The sequence below is a fragment of the Triturus cristatus genome, chromosome 10 (genome assembly GCF_964204655.1).
Source record: "Triturus cristatus chromosome 10, aTriCri1.1, whole genome shotgun sequence".
Taxonomy (NCBI): Eukaryota; Metazoa; Chordata; class Amphibia; order Caudata; family Salamandridae; genus Triturus; species Triturus cristatus.
In genome coordinates, this window is record NC_140593.1 from 547,638,326 (window position 1) to 547,662,862 (window position 24,537).

The 24,537-nt window shown below is 50.6% G+C and overlaps 1 protein-coding gene across 2 annotated transcripts in view; it reads left to right on the forward strand.

Moving 5' to 3' along the window:
- EXOG (exo/endonuclease G) overlaps window positions 1-24,537 on the forward strand; it is a 319,256-nt gene that overhangs the window by 71,345 nt on the left and 223,374 nt on the right. The gene's annotated exons all lie outside the window — the stretch shown is intronic.

A 24,537-nucleotide genomic window follows, 5' to 3' on the forward strand; every position in this document is an offset into this window, starting at 1 on the left:
GTTGTTTGCTTGGACAACTGGGTGTGACACAGATGGTACAGCAAGCTCCTGAGTGTGAAACATAGTGCTATTCGGATGTTGGGGGAAGGATTTGGATCTGTGAGATCGGGTGTAACTTGTGCTTGGCCAAGAGGGGCCTGTGGTTCATAGAGTTACTCCTTTTTCCATTGAAATAAATTGTTGTTTTTCTGTGTCCCTGAGCCAATATTGACAGACTATCAGGCTCACTTTAGTACTATGTACTGCACTGGGCTTTGCCTGGTCACAGGATAGCATGCGCTAGGAAAATGCTACGGTATGTTTGAGAAAGATCATAATTTCTTGTCGGTCAGTGTTTTTATTATAATGTTGTAGTATTGAAATTGATCCAAGGTATTTGTTGTTGTGGTGTCATTGATGTTTTGATGCAAGTAATTTAATGTAACTGTATTTCGTCCGAGTATTGTGTTTTGTCGATGTCTTGATGTGTCATATGAAGGTGTTGCCATTTTTCTTTTATCACAATCGCTCTTTTATATCACAAAAAAGTCTACTATTTTTTGCCCAATTTCATGACATTTTAACAATTGCACTTTTTTCTAGATTGTGACTCTTCATATGCATTTCTGTTTCTGTTTGAGAACTGTACATATTGCTGCATCCTTAGTTAATATTTGAGCTCATGGTAGGTAGTAGTTAGGAGTAACAATCCCTATGTGGAATAGTTCCCCACGACCAGACCAGAGTATAGGTTAAAAATTCCCCCCAAAAGCTGATAAATCAGGGTGTATTTGTCCCTTTAAAAAGTACCCAATTCATCATGGAGTCGCCACTATAACACATGCAAACCAGATTCCACACACAGGCAAAAACACTTCAGAAGTATTGCCACGAATAGCACGCACACACTAAGGCATACGTTTCCTTGGCCAGAAAAGGGAACCTTCAACACTAACTTAATATAACATATGAGGACTCAAATTTGGACTAAGTACGCAGGACAGATGAAGAACAGGAGATAGGCACTATTAGAGCTCTGGGCCAGCTTCAAGGAGCCTGAGGCCGACAATCATATCCCACAATCGATAAGCCAAAAGTCAGTATCTCCCCCGCCATATGTAGGTCTGTAGGTGTTCTCCCAATGCTAGGTATCCTCCCATTAGGATACACCAACCCTCCAGTCAAGGAAACCGGGTGAGCTCCTGCCGAACAGAGAGCTGTCAGGTCTAGACACAAGAACCTAACAGGGTGGCAGGCTCAGACATTACCCCAATTCAGCGCTAGGTCTCCCCGAAACTCAATTCCCCCTGGCTTTCATGTATGGCCCATCATACCCAGCAGCGCACAGACTGCGCACTTCCACTGGGTCAGGTGAACACACTCGGGTAGCAGGTAGATTAATGGCTGTCCTGGATAATGATACAACTAACGACGGGGAGTGCCCCAGTGCTCTGGCCTTCGATGTCGAGTATGGAGCTGCAGGGTTGGCCCAGCTGACCAAGAGGGAGAATAGGTAATCCATGCCAGAAGCGGAAGCAGCATCCAATGACTCACCTTACCATCGACCCTAGACTGATCAGCGGAAGATCCAACAGTCACGGTACTTGTGAACAATGCACCCTACAGGTTCTAGTAGACACGGTCATGCCTAAAGGAAGGGATAATCCCCTTATCAAGAAGTACACAGTTGTGCAATTATTCTCTGACATGGTAACAGGAATCTCTTACACAGAACCTCTCAAGTTAGAGATAGAGGGAATAGAATGAGAGAGCAGTTACTATACTTTCCCTCATCCCGACTAATATACCTGCGCGAGACCTGATGTCCAAGCTGAGAATGTCCATCCAATTTATCGACGACTAGACCATAGCCCGCTCCTCCCCTGGATCTCCTTCCCCAGAACCCAGGCTACCAAGACCATTGCACGCACCCAGGTACGAACATGCCCCACAAATATAGTCCCCTTCGCTGAGATGGTCTTGGAATATGTGGAAAACGTTTTTGAGCTATGTGGATTTGCTCAGCAGTGGGCATGTCACAAGCACTGACTCTTAGTTGAGACAGCCAGAAAGACGAGGACCCTGTTAGCTGATAGGGTATACACGGAGGACAAGAGTTGAGGCTGTGACACACACACGCCTGTCGGGTCCCCCGAGACTAGGTGGGAGCAGGACCAAAGCACACCAGGGCAACGGCAGTAACAGCCAGAACCTCCGCGACCAGCAAACCCAGCTTCTGCCTCCACCATGACACCTCCATGCATGAGGAAATGGTGCAGTCGGGGTTGCCTTAAACTATGTGGTGCATTCCCTACAACTGTGACCTCATTTCTGCAGCCGCATCAGGCACCCGAACAGGAAATGGGTAGGCAGCCACACATACCCCCTGCTCAGCAGCCCCTAGGCAAATTCCCAACCAAAAACAAGCCAAGGGTGACACCACTAGACTGATTCAACATAAATGGAGAAAGAACGCCCTCAAGGTCCATGTTGGCCACAAGCATACAAATGGAACCAGTCTTACAGAGGACTCCACCTTAAAACCCCAGAAGGTTTCAGAACAATTGCAATAGGTGACATCAGGGAGGTTGGCTGACACCAAACATCAGGGAGGTTGGCCACCGCCAGACCTTGGAGAACGTCATTGTTGCCGCAGACGGGGCCAAGCGGCCGACCTATGCCAGTTAAAAGCATATCACATGTAGAGGTTAATAGACATGTGCCCGTCCCCACTAAACCCCCTCCACAAAACAAAACACTGGGAGACCTGAACCAACCATACCCACATCCTCGGGAAAGTCAGCCAGCTACTGCACAACAGGGATCAGGTAATTGGGCAAGCGCGTGGCAACAGCAGCCACAGACATGGAACAATGCCAAACAGGGACCTGGGCCACAGCCAAAGTAGGGAGGGTTAACTGTCTGGGGAGGCAATGGCTTGGCTCAAACATACAGTAAGTCAAAACTCCCAGTAGCGAATCATCCATTTTATGCACACCCCACAAATTCACTGTACGAAGGCTCAAAAGAAGAACCAATTACACAATATTAGTTAATTCAAGCCTTCACTTGCATTATGGAAATCAGGGCTGCTGAACGTGTTCTGCTGATTGGGTAACCTCGGCATAGTCCGCATTCCAGGGTACCCGCGGGAGCTGATGCCCCAGGGAGGGGTGGCTAACAACACCTCAAGGGGAGGGCAGTCTGATGAGAGGGGCAGGGCGAACTCCCCGTCCAGTCTTTAAAGCAAGCACCCAGGACCCCGCAGCCAAGTCCAATAGGGATGTGTTCTAATAACCAGATCAAGTGGGCGTGGCCAAGATGGCGGCGAAGCAGGAAGCATAGTTCAGAGCTCTACCTGCCCAAAATAGCACCAGCGGGCCTCCCTGGGGGGCGATATTCTCCTGCAGTGGAGCCTTCCTGGTGGGGGGCTTTCGGAGCGTGCCCTGCAGCCCCGCGGTGGACGCTGAGACTTGCGGCACCGGTGCGGCCTTGTGAGCGGTCCGGTGGCCCTATCCCTCGGCGCGGCGGTGGACAGCTTCACCAAAGCTGTGGTCTGGCGTTCCGGACCATCGGGCCATCCTCTCTCTGCCCGGCCACCACAGCGGCAACACTGACGACATGCGGGTTGCCCACGGCGCTGCCCAGCCGACTCCAGACTTAAGATTCGCCGGAGAATACAGGACCTGAAACTGAGCGGTGGGTCCTGTCGGAGCAACTGCCGAGACTGTGGTGGTGGATAGGCCTTGGCGAGCCTGGACGCGGCCGCGTCAGAGCACCTCTGGATGGGGGCGAGCGCTCCCGCTGTCCGGCAGGAGGGGAGCAGCAGCACGGTGAGCCCCAGTGGATACCGGGGCACGATCCCCTGAGATGCGGCATCCCCGGCCTCTGCTTCGGTGCAGTCCGCGGCAGAGGGGACTTTCGGGCGAGGTTGGTGCGAGACCTCTGGGATTAGAGCTGACGGGTGCAACAAGGTTTGGGCCTCACCCGGGTCGCCTGCGTAGAGGAAGCAGCATGTGGAGCCTCGCATACAGAGGGGGGAGTGGCTGACTCGGCGACCTGCAGCCACATCGGGAGTCGGCCCTCCTGGAGACGGCGATTCGCGCCCGTGTGCACCGGTGGAAGTAGACCAGGCAGCGGGAGGCGGCACGGGGCCTAGAGAGGCGAGGCCGCTGCTGGCGCTCCCGACGACCTGAGGCCCGGTGAGTGGATGCATCTTGGGACGGGTCCGGCATTGGTCCTGGGGCAGCCCATTAAGCCTGATAACACACATCTTTGACATTGAGGGGGGCCTGTGTCTTAGGAGCTGCTCCGGTCGCCTTTTACTACAGCGTGGACCTGCAGGAGCCTGAGCTCCCAGCTTTGATGCGCCCAGGCCCGGACTTTGCTCACCCACCTGCTGTGGCCTCCCGAGGATCACTGACCGCGCTTCTTAGGGCGGCAGCAGGACGGTGCAGGGGTTGCTGACCGTTTCGCGGGCTCCGAGAAAGAGCTCCACTTGGTTCTGGAATGCTGATCGCCGGTCCGGCCCTAAGACACCTTGCGGAGTGGTGACCTTGGCCGTAGCTTGGGATCGTGCCCTCTGTCGTGGAGGGGAGAGAATGAGGCACACCCAGGAGATTGGTAGAGACCTGTACTGACCATCGGAGGTGTCGCCTGCGTGATGCCCGGGGGGACAGGTGGGGGCCCTCCTGACACGCGCCTCGCCTCTTTCTTGTTGCAGCTCTGGGATAGCACAGGGGCATGTCCACGTGCAGGACATGGAAGGGGAAACCTTTGACAGACATATTTGGCCGCTCGCTGTCCAATCCTAACATGGCGGCATCAGCGCCTGTGAATGTGATCTCCAAACCCCCAGCATCCGCAGAGGATGAGCCGATAACAAAGGCGTTTTTAGAGTCGCTGTTTCGCACTCTCCGTGAAGACATATAGTCAGTAAAAAACGAATTTGCAGCAGAGGTCAAGGAGATGATAAGGGATATGGATGCTATCGGAGAGCGAGTGGCCACTCTGGAGGAGAAAAGCGATGCTGGTGTGACAAAGATAACAGCGCTCCAGCAAGAAGTAATCAGGGTGCAGGACCAACATATGGACATCCAATCACATCTAGAGGACTTGGAAAATAGGTCCCGTAGACATAACATTAGGATCCGGGGGGTGAAGACAGCGGAAGACACCAAGGATCTGTTTGCTTTCTCCAACAGCCTTTTCCGACACATCCTCGGCGACTCCCATACATCAGACATTATCCTTGACAGAGCACACAGGGTTGGGTTGCCTCGGGCACCCAATGCCCCGCCGGCAGACATATTGGTCTGCGTATAGGACTTCAAGATTAAGGAAGCCATCCTCACTAAAGCACGGTCATTGCACCCTATTTCTTTTCGCGGTCACTCCCCAGTGCTATACCAGGACTTAGCTCTGATTACCCTTCAACGCCGCCGGCAATTCCGCCCTGTAACTGAGCACCTTCGGCAACAGGGGATCCCATACTCATGGGGCCACCCTTTCTGCCACATCTTCCGCTACAATGGCAAACTTCACCAACTCCGCTCCTTAATGGACACTTGCCGGCTGCTGGGCCTTGCCCTGCCGAGTGAAGAAGACGATGCACATAGCGCGCTGGATCAGGACCGGAGGTGTCCCCGTCTGGATGGCAACGATAGGGCAGGCGGAGACGCCCCGGGAAACCGCACCAATCTGACATTGCCAAGAGCCAGCAGGCGACAATCACAGCTGTCTCGGAGGCCCTCGCGGGAGAGGGTTATAGCACTAAGTGACACCCAGGGGGATCTGTGTCTGTTTTTTCTGCCTTGTTCCGGATCTCTTGCATGTTTCCACAGGGGATGTAGGTGTGTGGCAGGTGGAGTAGTACTCTTCCCCTTGGCTGCAACACAGAGCCCCCTCTTTTCTCTGACCAGTCATCTCAGGATGGCGGACAATGTCACATGACTTTACACGATCGAACTGTTGTCAACTAGATGTTGGTTTGGGACCGAGTTTCAGGGGATTTTGGGGTTTTCCTTTTTCCCCCTTTTTTTTGGGTTGGGTCCCTTCGTCCACCCTTTCCCCCCACGCTCTGCGTCTCAGCTATTTGGAGGGGTGGGTTATCCTTTCATATACCCTCAGTTCCTGGTCTACACAATTGTCCACGATGTAATACAGCTCCCGCCCTCTGCTACATTTCATGTCACATAACCCAGTCCGTATCTTGACGTTTAATGTGCGCGGCCTAAATAACCCCATTAAGCGCAGGGCAATCCTCTACTACCTGGAGCAATCCAACGCCGACATATGTCTTCTTCAAGAGACGCATCTTATCCCCAAGGACCACCATAGAATGAAGTCATGTGCCTTCCTCACACAAATGTTTTCCTCTAACTCTACTAAATCGGCTGGGGTTGCCATACTTATCTCCCACTCCTTCCAGGGTAAGGTGATACAGAAAGAGGCGGAACTCAAGGGTCGTTTGCTCGCATATCAATTTCAGGTGGCGGGTTTTTCTTTTATAGCGGGCTCCTTCTAGGCTCCCAACGAGGGGCAGGAAAGATTCTTCCACAGCCCTCTTACTGAGGCAACGGCTAACTCGGAGCGGTGTCTACTGCTGGGGGGGATTTGAATATGGTATTTGATAACGTTTGCGACCGCTCGTGTCAGCGATCAGGTCAAGTTGGTGCTCTTTCGTCGGCAGCCTCGGCCCGTCTCCAGGATCTGGGCATAGCTGACATTTGGCGCCACTTTCACCCCCATAGTCGAGCATATACCTTTTACTCCGGAGCACACAAGACATAGGCCAGACTAGATTATCTCCTCGGCTCCACCGATACATGCTCTTGCATGTGATTCCGAGATCCTGACAGCGTCTCTCTCAGACCATTTACCGGTCATCGCTTCCTTCCGGTTCCGGTTGTTTTTGCACTCAACAAAGCACAGGCTGACTACCTCGACAGGGACATCGGCAAGGAGGAGGTTATCGCAGCAATTTCTCGGCTTAAGCTGGGCAAGTCGGCTGGGCTGGACAGCTACACGGCGGCCTTCTATTAAACTTTTTTGCGCACAAGTAGCGCCCATACTGCGTGACTTGTTTAACATCTTCACAAATGACAGGGCTATACCAGAGGAGATGGTGTAAGCATCTGATCCAGCGAGAAACCGGGGGGGGGGGGGAAGAAGGGCAAATTTACAACTATCCTCCCTGTGTCGCAGACCCGACGTCACACTAGCTCATTCACACACGCAGTCATTGGTGGGGCCCATAACACCAACACTCGCACGTCTCCACTCACGAGTCTGCACACAGGAGGGATGATGATTTTGCGCTGGACATGTGGGGGAGTACCTTATTACCTATAGGGAAGAAAAGTTATTTTACAGAATATACATTAGCATCACCACCTATAGATTCCTAACCCTAAACATCAAGGCACTCCACCACTTGGTCGTCGGACCAATTAGTTGGGCTGGTTGATGGTGATACAGAACCAGCTAAAACACATTTAGGACTCAGAATCCTCTACTCTCTTCATTGAAAAACCACAAACTCGTAATTTCAATTAATATTAGCATTACCAGCGACCAGAGCTGGAACTTCCTTGGGCGGAGGACACGATCCGATACTTAGGGATGTGGCTTGCTAGGTCCGAGGAAGGGTTCTATCAGCGTAATATGGGGAGGATCACATGGTAGTATTACCTTTTGGAATACTCTTAACCTTTCCCTGATGGGAAAGATTGCACTCATAAAGATGGTCATCCTGCCCCGATGCCTCTATACCATGCAAGGGTCGTTTTTCGAAATTCCACACCGGGTTTTTCGGGAACTCGATTCGCTCCTGGTCCAACTGCTATGGAATAGGAAGCGATGCAGGGTTAGTTTGGAAGTCCTGAAACGTAGCTGGGGTAGAGGGGGTTTGGAGATTCCGGATCTAGAGCTCTACTACTTTGCATCGCAATTGCAACATGCCATGGCCTGGTAGGACGCGGATCCCTCTTGGGAGAGGTCCCTGCTGGCGGGTACGCACAGGGACCGACAGCTCGGGGCTTTGTTGTGGCGGGCTGGGGGGCTGGACCCGCCTCTGGTGCAGCTTGGGGCTGCAATTTGGAACCGAGTGGTACGTAAAATTATTCAAGATAGACCTTTTGCCCCGGAGGCGGACCTCTGGCAGATGCCGCCCTTTGCGCAGATTGAACAAGTAATGTCAACGGAGGCATGGAAGTCAGGGGGCTGCCTGATGTTGGCCGACCTGTACCCAGACGATAAATGTATTACGTATCAGGAGGCAATGACCGCCTTTGGGTTGGGAGCATGGCAGTTTCTGCACTATGCAAAAATAGCAGCAACAGCACGACAATTGTGCCAACGTTTCCGGAGGCACCGGGTCACACCCAGACTTTGGTCACTATGATAGCCATGGCGGGAGGGCGAAACTGTGTTACTCACCTCTATAAGGCGTTAAGGGATGATAAAAAGACCGGCCCCCCAAAAATTGAAGAAAAATGGCAGCAGGTGTGCCCGCAGGAGCTTGCACCGCGAGACTGGGTGCGAATCCACAAAAGTGTGTGGAAGGTGGCAGTGAGCAATCGCTTTAAGCAAATCCAGTACAACATAATACACATGACATACCTATCCCCTAGAAGGTTGCACGCCATTGATGGCTCCAGGGACCCCCACTGTCCCAGATGTCGTGGTGAACCAGCAGATTTTCTGCATATGGTTTGGACGTGCCCAGTGATCCGGACGTACTGGGGGGCGGTTATTGGAGAACTGACCAGGATAACCGGTTGGACGATTGCATTGGATCCCCGTGTATGTTTACTGGGCTTGATTCCGCGAGACCCGAAACGCAAGATAAGCAGGCGGTTTCTGGTCCTGGGGCTAGTGATAGCCAAAAGGCATATAGCAATCCACTGGTTGCCGCAGCAAGGACCTGTACTGGCAAAGTGGAGGTCAGATTTACGGGAATGGGCCCTAGCCGAGGAGGGGCACATACGGAACACCAGGAGAGACCCCAAGTTGCCTGAGGTGCTACTAGCATGGGGGGTAATGATGCAGGATATAGTGGGACAGGCCTCCCAAGTCACTATATCCAGTACAGCTGGAATGTCCATTGGAGTGGGGGAAACCCCAGGTCAAGAGAGGGAGATCGCAGGTGGCCCCGTGTGAGTACTTAGATATACGAACCTTGAGTTCCAGTGACTCGGCAGTGAGGGGGGAGGGATGGGGGTAGAGGAAGCAGCATGTGGAGCCTCGCATACAGAGGGGGGAGTGGCTGACTCGGCGACCTGCAGCCACATCGGGAGTCGGCCCTCCTGGAGACGGCGATTCGCGCCCGTGTGCACCGGTGGAAGTAGACCAGGCAGCGGGAGGCGGCACGGGGCCTAGAGAGGCGAGGCCGCTGCTGGCGCTCCCGACGACCTGAGGCCCGGTGAGTGGATGCATCTTGGGACGGGTCCGGCATTGGTCCTGGGGCAGCCCATTAATCCTGATAACACACATCTTTGACATTGAGGGGGGCCTGTGTCTTAGGAGCTGCTCCGGTCGCCTTTTACTACAGCGTGGACCTGCAGGAGCCTGAGCTCCCAGCTTTGATGCGCCCAGGCCCGGACTTTGCTCACCCACCTGCTGTGGCCTCCCGAGGATCACTGACCGCGCTTCTTAGGGCGGCAGCAGGACGGTGCAGGGGTTGCTGACCGTTTCGCGGGCTCCGAGAAAGAGCTCCACTTGGTTCTGGAATGCTGATCGCCGGGCCGGCCCTAAGACACCTTGCGGAGTGGTGACCTTGGCCGTAGCTTGGGATCGTGCCCTCTGTCGTGGAGGGGAGAGAATGAGGCACACCCAGGAGATTGGTAGAGACCTGTACTGACCATCGGAGGTGTCGCCTGCGTGATGCCCGGGGGGACAGGTGGGGGCCCTCCTGACACGCGCCTCGCCTCTTTCTTGTTGCAGCTCTGGGATAGCACAGGGGCATGTCCACGTGCAGGACATGGAAGGGGAAACCTTTGACAGACATATTTGGCCGCTCGCTGTCCAATCCTAACATGGCGGCATCAGCGCCTGTGAATGTGATCTCCAAACCCCCAGCATCCGCAGAGGATGAGCCGATAACAAAGGCGTTTTTAGAGTCGCTGTTTCGCACTCTCCGTGAAGACATATAGTCAGTAAAAAACGAATTTGCAGCAGAGGTCAAGGAGATGATAAGGGATATGGATGCTATCGGAGAGCGAGTGGCCACTCTGGAGGAGAAAAGCGATGCTGGTGTGACAAAGATAACAGCGCTCCAGCAAGAAGTAATCAGGGTGCAGGACCAACATATGGACATCCAATCACATCTAGAGGACTTGGAAAATAGGTCCCGTAGACATAACATTAGGATCCGGGGGGTGAAGACAGCGGAAGACACCAAGGATCTGTTTGCTTTCTCCAACAGCCTTTTCCGACACATCCTCGGCGACTCCCATACATCAGACATTATCCTTGACAGAGCACACAGGGTTGGGCTGCCTCGGGCACCCAATGCCCCGCCGGCAGACATATTGGTCTGCGTATAGGACTTCAAGATTAAGGAAGCCATCCTCACTAAAGCACGGTCATTGCACCCAATTTTTTTCGCGGTCACTCCCCAGTGCTATACCAGGACTTAGCTCTGATTACCCTTCAACGCCGCCGGCAATTCCGCCCTGTAACTGAGCACCTTCGGCAACAGGGGATCCCATACTCATGGGGCCACCCTTTCTGCCACATCTTCCGCTACAATGGCAAACTTCACCAACTCCGCTCCTTAATGGACACTTGCCGGCTGCTGGGCCTTGCCCTGCCGAGTGAAGAAGACGATGCACATAGCGCGCTGGATCAGGACCGGAGGTGTCCCCGTCTGGATGGCAACGATAGGGCAGGCGGAGACGCCCCGGGAAACCGCACCAATCTGACATTGCCAAGAGCCAGCAGGCGACAATCACAGCTGTCTCGGAGGCCCTCGCGGGAGAGGGTTATAGCACTAAGTGACACCCAGGGGGATCTGTGTCTGTTTTTTCTGCCTTGTTCCGGATCTCTTGCATGTTTCCACAGGGGATGTAGGTGTGTGGCAGGTGGAGTAGTACTCTTCCCCTTGGCTGCAACACAGAGCCCCCTCTTTTCTCTGACCAGTCATCTCAGGATGGCGGACAATGTCACATGACTTTACACGATCGAACTGTTGTCAACTAGATGTTGGTTTGGGACCGAGTTTCAGGGGATTTTGGGGTTTTCCTTTTTCCCCCTTTTTTTTGGGTTGGGTCCCTTCGTCCACCCTTTCCCCCCACGCTCTGCGTCTCAGCTATTTGGAGGGGTGGGTTATCCTTTCATATACCCTCAGTTCCTGGTCTACACAATTGTCCACGATGTAATACAGCTCCCGCCCTCTGCTACATTTCATGTCACATAACCCAGTCCGTATCTTGACGTTTAATGTGCGCGGCCTAAATAACCCCATTAAGCGCAGGGCAATCCTCTACTACCTGGAGCAATCCAACGCCGACATATGTCTTCTTCAAGAGACGCATCTTATCCCCAAGGACCACCATAGAATGAAGTCATGTGCCTTCCTCACACAAATGTTTTCCTCTAACTCTACTAAATCGGCTGGGGTTGCCATACTTATCTCCCACTCCTTCCAGGGTAAGGTGATACAGAAAGAGGCGGAACTCAAGGGTCGTTTGCTCGCATATCAATTTCAGGTGGCGGGTTTTTCTTTTATAGCGGGCTCCTTCTAGGCTCCCAACGAGGGGCAGGAAAGATTCTTCCACAGCCCTCTTACTGAGGCAACGGCTAACTCGGAGCGGTGTCTACTGCTGGGGGGGATTTGAATATGGTATTTGATAACGTTTGCGACCGCTCGTGTCAGCGATCAGGTCAAGTTGGTGCTCTTTCGTCGGCAGCCTCGGCCCGTCTCCAGGATCTGGGCATAGCTGACATTTGGCGCCACTTTCACCCCCATAGTCGAGCATATACCTTTTACTCCGGAGCACACAAGACATAGGCCAGACTAGATTATCTCCTCGGCTCCACCGATACATGCTCTTGCATGTGATTCCGAGATCCTGACAGCGTCTCTCTCAGACCATTTACCGGTCATCGCTTCCTTCCGGTTCCGGTTGTTTTTGCACTCAACAAAGCACAGGCTGACTACCTCGACAGGGACATCGGCAAGGAGGAGGTTATCGCAGCAATTTCTCGGCTTAAGCTGGGCAAGTCGGCTGGGCTGGACAGCTACACGGCGGCCTTCTATTAAACTTTTTTGCGCACAAGTAGCGCCCATACTGCGTGACTTGTTTAACATCTTCACAAATGACAGGGCTATACCAGAGGAGATGGTGTAAGCATCTGATCCAGCGAGAAACCGGGGGGGGGGGGAAGAAGGGCAAATTTACAACTATCCTCCCTGTGTCGCAGACCCGACGTCACACTAGCTCATTCACACACGCAGTCATTGGTGGGGCCCATAACACCAACACTCGCACGTCTCCACTCACGAGTCTGCACACAGGAGGGATGATGATTTTGCGCTGGACATGTGGGGGAGTACCTTATTACCTATAGGGAAGAAAAGTTATTTTACAGAATATACATTAGCATCACCACCTATAGATTCCTAACCCTAAACATCAAGGCACTCCACCACTTGGTCGTCGGACCAATTAGTTGGGCTGGTTGATGGTGATACAGAACCAGCTAAAACACATTTAGGACTCAGAATCCTCTACTCTCTTCATTGAAAAACCACAAACTCGTAATTTCAATTAATATTAGCATTACCAGCGACCAGAGCTGGAACTTCCTTGGGCGGAGGACACGATCCGATACTTAGGGATGTGGCTTGCTAGGTCCGAGGAAGGGTTCTATCAGCGTAATATGGGGAGGATCACCTGGTAGTATTACCTTTTGGAATACTCTTAACCTTTCCCTGATGGGAAAGATTGCACTCATAAAGATGGTCATCCTGCCCCGATGCCTCTATACCATGCAAGGGTCGTTTTTCGAAATTCCACACCGGGTTTTTCGGGAACTCGATTCGCTCCTGGTCCAACTGCTATGGAATAGGAAGCGATGCAGGGTTAGTTTGGAAGTCCTGAAACGTAGCTGGGGTAGAGGGGGTTTGGAGATTCCGGATCTAGAGCTCTACTACTTTGCATCGCAATTGCAACATGCCATGGCCTGGTAGGACGCGGATCCCTCTTGGGAGAGGTCCCTGCTGGCGGGTACGCACAGGGACCGACAGCTCGGGGCTTTGTTGTGGCGGGCTGGGGGGCTGGACCCGCCTCTGGTGCAGCTTGGGGCTGCAATTTGGAACCGAGTGGTACGTAAAATTATTCAAGATAGACCTTTTGCCCCGGAGGCGGACCTCTGGCAGATGCCGCCCTTTGCGCAGATTGAACAAGTAATGTCAACGGAGGCATGGAAGTCAGGGGGCTGCCTGATGTTGGCCGACCTGTACCCAGACGATAAATGTATTACGTATCAGGAGGCAATGACCGCCTTTGGGTTGGGAGCATGGCAGTTTCTGCACTATGCAAAAATAGCAGCAACAGCACGACAATTGTGCCAACGTTTCCGGAGGCACCGGGTCACACCCAGACTTTGGTCACTATGATAGCCATGGCGGGAGGGCGAAACTGTGTTACTCACCTCTATAAGGCGTTAAGGGATGATAAAAAGACCGGCCCCCCAAAAATTGAAGAAAAATGGCAGCAGGTGTGCCCGCAGGAGCTTGCACCGCGAGACTGGGTGCGAATCCACAAAAGTGTGTGGAAGGTGGCAGTGAGCAATCGCTTTAAGCAAATCCAGTACAACATAATACACATGACATACCTATCCCCTAGAAGGTTGCACGCCATTGATGGCTCCAGGGACCCCCACTGTCCCAGATGTCGTGGTGAACCAGCAGATTTTCTGCATATGGTTTGGACGTGCCCAGTGATCCGGACGTACTGGGGGGCGGTTATTGGAGAACTGACCAGGATAACCGGTTGGACGATTGCATTGGATCCCCGTGTATGTTTACTGGGCTTGATTCCGCGAGACCCGAAACGCAAGATAAGCAGGCGGTTTCTGGTCCTGGGGCTAGTGATAGCCAAAAGGCATATAGCAATCCACTGGTTGCCGCAGCAAGGACCTGTACTGGCAAAGTGGAGGTCAGATTTACGGGAATGGGCCCTAGCCGAGGAGGGGCACATACGGAACACCAGGAGAGACCCCAAGTTGCCTGAGGTGCTACTAGCATGGGGGGTAATGATGCAGGATATAGTGGGACAGGCCTCCCAAGTCACTATATCCAGTACAGCTGGAATGTCCATTGGAGTGGGGGAAACCCCAGGTCAAGAGAGGGAGATCGCAGGTGGCCCCGTGTGAGTACTTAGATATACGAACCTTGAGTTCCAGTGACTCGGCAGTGAGGGGGGAGGGATGGGGGGGCAGTTGGGTTGGGGGAAGCGGCTGGGAGGTGGGAGTGCGGAATTTCTTTCTTTTTTTTTCTTTAAGATTGGTTTGGATAAAGCGAATTCACTGAGACATCGATTGTAAAATATTGAAGATAATGGACTCTCCTAGGTGTTGCACCCACACATTGTTGCTCTTCGATATTGGTACTGTGCGGTTCCTCGCCTCCATAGAGGTGGACTAACTAAGGAACTGCTGGTTGAGCGGGGTGCGGCAAGATTGATGAAGACCTAATAACAGGATTATGGATGACGCCACAACCGGAACACTTCCAGGTGACACGTGTTAGATTTGTCCATTGGCACTCTGTAGATATCTGTCACACGGCTTCCTATGTCGGAGCCTCTTCGAAGCATCTGTCTATATTGCTATGTTATGCAGTGTACTGATGATGACGGAAGTTGTAATCTTGAGGAAACCAATAAAGTTTGTTTAAATCTATAAAAAAAAAAAAAATTATATTAGCATTTCGGTCAATCAAGTTAAGAATTTTGTTCTATCAGCACAAATCGCATGACATTTATATTTACCTATTCTTGCTATCTGGATTTTTCCTTATTTCATTTGGCTCTGCATAACCGAATTTAGCCGTTAATTGTCCAAATGAAGCAGACCAAAGCTCAAAGTCCAAAAGTTCTTTGCTCAGCACGTTACAGTCCGAAAGATCTCCAAAGAACCAGAAATCGCGCAAGCATCTGTCATCGCCTGTGGGGTCGATATGGGTTTGCGGTCATCGAGTAAGAAGGCAGCAACATCAATCATCAATACCCCTCCCTATTCTACTACCCTTTTTATAATGAAATTCGGGATAACATGAAACATTCTTAGGCTAAGAAGGCAGAGGATTGGCTCATTGGAAACGTCCGATTTTACGTTTGTCCAGGTTCTCATGGATTTTGCTGGTTCATTTCCTCTGCCCATGTTGCCCTTATGCAACATTGTATAGTTTGCTTGCATGTCCCAATTGTTCATTTAAACCAGATTTTACTGACTGAAGTTTGGCAGTCCTCCATGTTCCTATCCTTGACCAGGAACACTCTGCTTTGGGGTTGCCTGGAGGTCTACGGAGCCATCCGAGTCTGTTCAGTAGGCATCGCGCTCACAAGACGGTGGCCACTTCTGAACTCCATTTTGGATGCCATGATTTGGTAGGCCCAATTGCCAACTTAAGCGAAACAAACACAAAAGAGTAATTAATAAAAATAAATGAAGATTCTAATGTTAAACCCTCACTAATCCCTTTATGTATTAGTATTTTCCTAGCTTTTAGCGACATTTAAAACAATATAACTCACCCTTACGGTCCAAAATGGGAATGCAACATCACAAAAGCAACATAAATCATGCAATATCCTATTACCACATGTACTACTATTAATATGCGTACATAATTTAGTTATTAGAGTTATTTTGCCATGCAAATAGCAATAAGTGCCACGTGTAATTGGTGTTTACAAAATTTGCAAAAGGTTGATTAGTATAACACAGCACATCGTTAGTCAAATTATAATAAAAGTAGGTTATATAATTTGTGTTTTCATGCAAAATAGAGGAGGTATACAAAATGTTGCTTTACCTGCTCCATCACATTGATAGTGGTTATTCCTAAGCCCGGGAAATATAGGACACAATGCAGCACGTACAGGCCGATTTCCCTATTGAACGTTGACATCAAGCTGTAAACCAGTATTCTCGCCACTCGGCTGGCGCCATATATGGCCCACCTGATAGAACCGGATCAGGCTGGCTTTATCCCGCAACGGCAAACGAGCGACAACACCAAGAGAATCCTCCACCTGATAGAGAAGGCGTCCCGCACTACAGGGGAGTACATGTTGTTGGCTATAGACGCCGGAAAAGCCTTCGACAGAGTCCACTGGCCCTATCTAGAGCAGGCCCTGATCCGGTTCGGCTTTGGTGATAAATTACGCTCTCGGATACTTAACTGTTATCGCCTGCCCAAAGCGACCGTTCGGGTAAATGGCCAGACGTCCTCGCACTTCTCCATAGGCAGAGGCACTAGGCAGGGGTGTCCCCTTTCACCCCTCCTGTTCGCGCTCTATATGGAGCTGCTGGCGCTGAGGGTTCGTAGCTACCCCCTCATCACATGCATTCGATTTGGTGGTGACACTCACACCATCAGCCTCTACGCTGATGATATTTTGCTTTCCCTCTCTAGCCCGATCCCTGCAATGCGTGCTCTTTTCATAGAACTGTATTGCTTCGCGCAGGCCTCCGGCTTTAAGGTCAACATCGATAAATCAGTTGCATTAGATATATCCCTCTCCACTGCCACACTGGCTCACCTGCAAGAGGAACACACTCTCCAGTGGTCGACCTCTTCCATCCCTTATCTGGGAATTCAGCTGGCGCCCACTATACCAGCCACCGCTGCTGTTAACTACTCCAACCTTCGCTCACTCATCTGCACGGAATTGGGAAAGTGGAAGCACCACACTTTATCGTGATTAGGCAGAATAGCGGCCATTAAAATGACCATCCTCCCCCAAATCCTGTATCTCTTCCAGACCCTTCCCCTTCGGCCTCCCTTAGGTTGGATTCAACAGACATAGCCTGACCTAGCGAATTTCATCTGGCAGGGCCGTAAGCCTCGGTTCGAACATGCGATCGCGGTTCTCCCACCGGAGGGGGGGTGTCGGGATTCCGGACTTACAGCTTTATTTTAACGCTGCACAACTCCGCTATCTGGTGGAATGGTAATGCCTCGAGTCGGAGGAACATTGGCTGTTTCAGGACCAGGTGGTGATGGCTATGCCCCTACAGGGCATCCCCTTTCTTCAGAAAACAGATAGGCCGCCCAATCTATATGCTTCATATATCACGGGTATGATCATGGAGGTTTGGGACCGCACCAGCACCGCTCACGAACTGACTTCCTTTCCCTCCCCACTGATGCCCCTTTTTAATAATCCTGAATTTCACCCTGACACTGATCCTAAATCCTTTGCTGCATGGCGTTCCACTGAATATCGATCCCTTGGTCATCTCTTTGATTTAGAAGCGATTCTCCCATTCCCACGACTTAAGATACATTACGGCATCCCTGAAGTGGAACGTCTACCTTACCAACAACTTAGGCATTGGGCGCTTCACCCGCAAATTAAACCCGGTGCCCAGCGCCTACTAACTCCATATGAAAAATGGCTCATCACCAGCACCTCTGAAAAAAAACGTATTTCTGACCTATATAAACAGCTGCTACTGAATGCTGCTCACACCTACAACGCAGGTCGATTGCGATTGGAGCGGGAATTGGGACGCACCCTTAGCCATAAAGAATGGGATGGCATCTACCACAGGGCACGGCACTCGGCATACCACATGGGCCTCACAGAGACATTGACTAAAGTAGCTACCTACTGGTACTACACGCCGGAACGCCTACACCAATTTGACACATGACAAAGTGCCTTGTGTTGGAGGGGAGGTGGGCACACTCACACATCTTTTATGGAGCTGCGATCGCTCCAGCATTACTGGTCTCACATATTGGATGAGGTGGACACCCATTTTGACACACAAATCCCGCGATTCCCTGCGTATGTCCTCTTGGGATTACCCAACCCTATCACATATCCCTTAAAATCTAGGAGGGGCCGGTTGATAGCTATCACACTGGGGGCAGCCACTCAGAATATTCTCGCACACTGGCGTTCTACCCACCCACCGACTCACTCTGGATGGCTGCAGAGGCTTTGGCAGGTACTGGGCATGGAAAAGCTCACCCTCAGTCTTGCGGGCAGAGGGTCTGAATTTTGTGAATTGTGGTGACCTTTCTTGACACTACTCACAGCCGAATTCAGAGAACTGACATGCCCCCGTTATCTCAGACTTCTCTGCCTTGCTGACACACAAATCCCGCAAGCAGGCCCCTCACGCACCCTCAAGCGGGCGCGCTGATTGTCGGGGCGTTTTTCCTCCTTACCTTTCTTTCCTTTCATCTGTTCGTGGGCGAGGGGGGGGGAGGTAGAGTGGGGTTTTCAGGTTTGTTCTGTGTTCCCTATACCCTATTTTTCTTTGTAGACCCGCTCCGCGCATCTTACTTTTCTAATGTTCTTACTTGCGACACTAGATGTCCTTATTGCACTGTCTTCAGGGAGCTGGGGGTCTTTTTGTTGTTTATTCAAAAACTAATAAAAGATTTAAACCATAATAACCAGATCAAAGGGAACCCATTCTTGAGCATACGGTCTGGGACCTAAATTCCTTTATGCCATGTGGTTCCAAACACAGCACCCCCAAAAGCAAGAAGCGGACAGTCAATGGAGGGCCCCTTTCAGTTATAAAATTATGTCTGTCCTCCAGTGTTGGGAGCCAGGGTTCCCGTTTACTCAAGATAATGAAGACCCCATCACCTCCATCGCATAAAGATCCAACAAGTTGCGAGGCGCAGTACGGCGCTGAGTCAATTGTGAAGGGAAGTCTGCCGAACAGCCACTTAATCCAGTCCATCATCTTCCGTACATGAATCTAGATGAGTTCTTGACCTTAGATTCTGGGCTCTCCAGGCAGCAATGTTTTCTCCTTCCTTCTCACTCACACTTTTAAGAGTCTGAGGGAGAGGGGGTGCACAGGAAAAGGGGTTTCACAAAAGTCTTTCACAGCTTCATATGAAACCAAAACCTGGGTATGCATTCACCACCATGCCAGGCCTAGCAGGTAGACAACACACAAGGCCTTGCACACTCCATTTATTTATTTAAAGTTTTCTATAGCGCGAACTTGACCCAAGCGGGTATCAGAGCGCTTTACATAAGGGTTGCGAAAGACATGAGTAGATACTTGTGTGAGAAAAGCAGATAAATATACATCAGTTACACAATGACATATTAGCTGGTGACATAGAGGCCATATCAAATGTCAGGTAGCAGATTACTCGGCTAAAACAGGATAAGAGACAAAAGGAGAAGGGCTTCTGGTTCAGAGCAGTGTTCATCAGTATCGCTTTCACTTCCCTTTTGAAGGCAAATGTTGATGGAATCAGTCTTGTTTCCACAGGGAGGGAGTTCCAGATTCTTGGGGCAATCCCAGAGAAGGAGCGATTGTATGTTTTCATTTTTTTTAAACTTCTTCGGCTTGAGGAGCAAAGTGCTGGTGCTTCTGGAGGGCCGGGAGCCACCCGATAGTTCGAGATTATTTGACAGGTAAAGAGGAGTGTTGAAATGTAGTGCTCTATGGGTCATACATGCAATTTTTAGCTTGATCCTTGACTCAAATGGAAGCCAGTTGAGTGCTTTCAGGTCCGGAGAGATGTGGTTGGTTTTCTTGGAGCCAGTGATAAGTCTAGCTGCGGCATTCAGAGATGCTCTGAGGGGGTCTAAACTGAGTTTCGGTAGCCCACATAGAGTAGCACTGCCGTATTCTAGTCTCGAGATGACCAGTGCTTGCACTGCAGACTTGAAGTCATCTTGGTGAAGGTAGGGTTTGAGTTTTCTTAGTTTGCTCAGTTGAAAGTTCGCTCCTTTGGTAGATGCTCTGATGTGATCTTGCATGTTTAGGTTTTTGTCTAGCACAATTCTAGTGATTTTGTGGAGTCAATGATGTGAGGTGTGCAGTTGAGAGCGATGAGGTTTCTTAGATATTTCTCCACAATTGGGGTTTGCCTGGTGGGTGAAATGAGGAGGGATTCAGTTTTAAGGGCGTTTAGTTTGAGGAGGTTAGCCAATTAAGTCAGTCAAAGTGGCTTTATTTCGATAAGAAAATATCTTTAAAAGCTTTACAGAAGTAAAAAACACAACAAAGTTAAAATCTATAAAAAACATAGACCATAAATAGCTAAAAAGGTCTAAACACAGAGACCATAATTAAACAATTAGTAGAAGCCATTTTGTCCTAATAAGCCATGCCCAGCTTAAGTATTTGGCTAAGCCGCAAACAAACAGCAGCCGAGTATCTGAACTCAAAATTCGCAAGGCCACGCTGCATTGTCGAGTACCCAGCTCCCTACACAGTGGCTTTAGCCACATGGAGCGGGGTGCTTTGTAGGCAGGGCATACAAACAGAAAATGGGGGATCGATTCTATCTCCTGTGGACAAAAGGGACAGTAGGGTGTAGTTTGGGCCGGAGGTTTCCACCGGGCGGTCAATGATCTTACCGGCAACACACCCACTCTAAATTTAAAAAACAAAGCTCTATCCCTGGGAATTGTAATGAGGTCCAAGTAATGTTCCCGAAGTGCTACGTCTTTTACAAGCAAAAAATCCCTAGAGGCATGGCACAGACTAGAATCAGTATTTCTTTTATTTGTTACCCAAGACCAGTATAGGTTCTTCAAGACTGATTTGGGAGGAGCAGACCGAGAATGCCAAGCCCCCTCAAGACCAAGCTCAGTCAACAAGCTTTTCACATCCCTCAACCACCTTATTTTTGCCCATCTTGACAAGCCTAGAACCTCCTTTAGGCCCTCGGCATAACTGGCCAGTTCCGGGACCCTCCACAGGCGAGCCCACAGTAAAAGAGGGCGCAGCCTAGCCTGATCCTGGATGGGACGACATCCCATATCCAACAGGAGGGGGAGAGTGGGAGTGCTCTTAGGAAGGGACATCAGGTCCCTCAAAAAGTTGTTCTCTGAGCACACCAACTGGCTCATATTCTGGCGCCCCATAACTCTGCTCCATAAAGTGCCGCGCTAACGGCTCTGGCAGCATAAATATCGAGCACCGGGGCGATAGGTTTCATAGAGGATGCCTTCTGCTCCTTCAGAAGAGCCCCCACCACCCTTTTGTGGCTTAAGATCATTTTAAGGAGGTGGCTGTCCCACTTCATGGTATCAAGGAGGCGTATACCCAAGTCATCAAATTCCTTGACCCTTTCCAAGGGAGCCATATTAAGCAATGGGGGCCGACCAAGTTTTTTAGGAGGGTTCAAGACAAGGAACTTGGTTTTCTCAGTATTGATCTTTAAGCCTGTTAACCTGCAGAATTGATCAAAACCATCCAAGAGACTCTGTAGGCCAACCGGGGTCTTAGAGATTAGCAGGGTGTCATTGGCAAATAATAGAGTTGGGATCTTCCTCCCTGCCAAGGATGGTGAGTCAGCTGGAATTTTAAGGAGGTGATCCACAACTCCATTTATATAAAGTGAAAAGAGTGTGGGAGCGAGGACGCACCCCTGGCGCACACCTCTGCTAACTTTAATGCGAGCAGTCCTTTGTCCCTGGGTTCCCCACCTCACCTGCGCATAATTGTTCTCATGAAGTTTTATTATTAGGCACAGTAGGTACGCGGGCATACCTAACTTTACCAAGACCCGCCACAGGCGCTCCCGGGGTACTAGGTCAAAGGCAGTCCGCAGGTCGATAAATGCCAAATACAGGCTGCCTTTGCCTATAACTACCACCTTCCAGTAAATCATCAGCAGTCGAAATGACTGTTCGATGGTCCCAGTACCAGCCCTGAAGCCTGCTTGGAAGTCAGATAATATTTTATTCTCTTCTGCCCATTGGAGAACCCTACTCAAAATTACTTTCCCTGCCACTTTTTGGGCCGAGTCTATCAAACTTATGGGGCGATAGTTAGATGGGTCATCCCGAGACCCTTTCTTAAAGATCGGGACGACCTCTGCACCCATCCACGACTCTGGGAGTGGAGCTCCTTGCCCAGATGCGTTAAGCAAGGAAGCAATAAGAACCCCCCACTCTCCTGGATTAAGGCGGAAAAGGTCCCCAGGCAAGCAGTCAGGCCCTGCAGCTTTCAGCGGGACAAGGGATTTAATAGAGTGTTCAACCTCCCTAGCTGTGAAAGGGACATCCACTCCTGAGTCATGACAACCAGAAGTGGGTGGGAAGTAGTCTAGTTCATCCTCCATATTCACGGTATAAAGGGAAGAAAAATGCTCAAACCAGGACTCCTCAGGAATGTTACAGGTAATGAGCGAGTCTATGGGCCTATGTTTAGCTCTAATTAAGTGCCAAAATCTCCTCGGATTTTTCTCTGCACTAGCTGATTTCAAGTCACTCCAAAACTTGTCCTCCCAGTCTCTCTTAGCGGCCTGTTGAGCTAACCTATACTTCTTCTGCGCAACCGCCACTAACCCTCCATCCCCTAACTTCACTGCCATAATTAATTCTCGCTTTGCTTTCCGACAGGGAGCGGAGTACCAGCCAGGATTACCCTTTGGACGCGGCTCCCTTCGATCGCCATCAGCTCGAATAGGTATAGAAAAAAGGTCCCCTATTGATCTAGTGGTACTACTAAACAAGGAGGAAACCTCATTAGCATTTAATGTAGCGGCTGATAGCCTTGGTATAATATTTAACATAATTGCCCTTATGCCCATGACCTTCTCCTCATTGAGGACAAACTTGTCCCATTTTAACCGCCTCCCACAATTAGAAGGGCAGACTTCTCCGGTCAACCTTATGGCAGGAGGGATTACACGGCTATTATTCTTGCCCCATAAAGAGGTTAGACTCAGAGAGAGCGGATTGTGGTCGCTATCCGTAGATGCAACGACCTCCATATCTACCAAATGAGACCAAAGGCGAAAATCTAAGAGGATATAATCTATCCTAGATGTATGTCCAACCCTATTGTAGGTATGTGCCCCTTTCTGGTCAGAGATGGATCTCCCATTAGTCGCCCTTAGGCCGAACTCCAAAGTGAGTGCATTCAATTGAATTGCACGTTGGGACCATCTCTTAATTGGGCTCAAATTAAGAGGCGGAATACCTCTTCGGGTGTCCTCGCCTTGGATGTCTAGGGCATCGTCCCCTGCGAGTGGTTCGTACGTGCAATTAAAATCACCCATGACTAGAGTGTATAAATTCGGGTTGCACTCCCTAAGCCCGTCCTCCAGGGCCCCTAGTGTCGGGGAAGGCAAACCTCCTTTTGGACCTCTAGTGTAGTCTCATTAGGTCAGGGGAATTAGTCTTAAGCTGCTTCACCTGCAAGCCCGAGGAAAGTCTCACCCAGATAAGTAACCCACCTGACGGGCGCCCCCTTCCCGCAGTAGGAATACTTGCGGCAACACAAAAGGTCATATAACCCACTTTGTATCGGGGTTCTACGGACCAAGTCTCCTGAAAAGCACAAATGTCAAAGGATTCAATAAAAGAATTCCAGTCAGCCAGCTCTAAATTACGGCTTATGCCCGCCACATTCCAGCTGATCACCCTAAGGTTCTCAATGCTGGGGGCTTGCACTTCATGGAGTAGAAGAGGGTCAGGAGTTAGGCTGGAGGAAGTGAGGTTACTTCCAGCATCAATTGTTGCCGACTCAATTCCATTTGCAACAATGCTGGATCCAATAGGGGCTATCCCGATCTTGCAGCTATGCAAAGGGGTCAAAAAGGGAGGCGAAGAAGGATCGCTGGCACAAGGAGGCTCAATATATACTGTTACACTCAGGTCGCTGTGTGTAGCCCCAGCGGTCCCCAGAGAACCCAGATTGGCCACTCCAAGAGCATCACGTCAGCAGTATGGGCGAGGGCCGGGATTCTGAGACATGAGGATGGGGTCAAGAGTATCATAACGGGGGTACCAACAACCCCTCCCCTCTCTATATGTCTGCCTACCAGGCCAGTGAGATAGTGGAGGCCGATAAAAGTAGCCAAGGTCGCAAGTACTAATGGCAGATAGGGTGCGGTCAGACTCCTGGCTACAGATATGCCTAGCTACTCTCGGGTCCCTAAAGTTAACTAGGATGCAATCTCCTTTTTGGTTCTTTGGCCTGTTGCCCACCCAACCAACCCGTCTCACATGAATAACCTGGCCACCGATATCATCAGGTAGAGGTCTATTTTCTCTGAGCCAGAACACTGTTTTATTTCTTAGCTCAGTATAAGACTCTTTACTGCCTGGGTTTAATGGGGGGACCCCAGTAAGGACCACCACAAATGGTTGACAACCAGGGGGAAGACTCGGATATGGTGCAGTTAAAGTCTCCTTCTCTCCTATTTCCTGAACCTTAGGTACTGGGGTGATAGAAGAGATTGGGGGTGTGGGACATGACCCGCCAACAGGAGCGCTGCAAGGAGTATTGGTTTTCTTGGCCAAGGCTATAGCTCCCAGTTTTGAATGATCTGTGGGCTTGATGACAGATTTAGTAGGTTTTTTTAAATTACCAAAG